At 40.7% G+C, this 523-nt stretch overlaps 1 protein-coding gene across 1 annotated transcript in view; it reads left to right on the top strand.

Annotated features, from left to right (window-relative positions):
• Positions 1-396: 396 nt before the first annotated feature.
• LOC119594716 overlaps positions 397-523 on the top strand; it is a 2,385-nt gene continuing 2,258 nt past the window's right edge. The window contains exon 1 of the mRNA XM_037943775.1: positions 397-466. The gene's annotated coding sequence lies outside the window, so the exon portion shown is untranslated. The remainder of the gene's footprint in view (positions 467-523) is intronic.

Genomic DNA, 523 nt, shown 5'->3' with positions numbered 1-523 from the left:
TTGGCGCAAGATGTTTATCCTATAAACTAAGACAGCGTCTTGGTTTTTTATTATTATTATCTAACAACTGATACATAATATAGATAGTGTGATAAAAAACACTTTCGCTAGGAGATATTTCTCCTTTTTTCTAAGGAAATCACATACAATAGTTTTTAATAGCTGGGAGAGGACGCTCAAAGCCTGGCCTCAAACCCCCAAATTTCGCGAGTAATTTCGCGAATTTCGTAGCCCATAGGCAGGCGAACGGCCCGAAAAATGCGCTAACACAAGGCCAGGCGGCTATCTCGCTGCTATCCGAAGACGTAAAATCACTTCTTCTCGGAAATCCTGATAACTTATCTAGACGCATTATGAATATTGGCGTTACTGAAGAAACTGAGCCAGTGTTGGCAGAGCTATCGGAACGGGCAGATCAAGCCACGGACTTGGTGCCTTATTTTGGCGAGTGATCTTGGATAGTGTTGTGAGTGTTTGCATGTGAGAAATTATATTGTTTCAAGATGATTCTTTTAAAAATGTG

The sequence above is a fragment of the Penaeus monodon genome, chromosome 34, assembly GCF_015228065.2.
Source record: "Penaeus monodon isolate SGIC_2016 chromosome 34, NSTDA_Pmon_1, whole genome shotgun sequence".
Classification (NCBI taxonomy): Eukaryota; Metazoa; Arthropoda; class Malacostraca; order Decapoda; family Penaeidae; genus Penaeus; species Penaeus monodon.
Note: the sequence above shows the minus strand (reverse complement) of the source record. Positions and strands in the feature narration are given on the sequence as shown.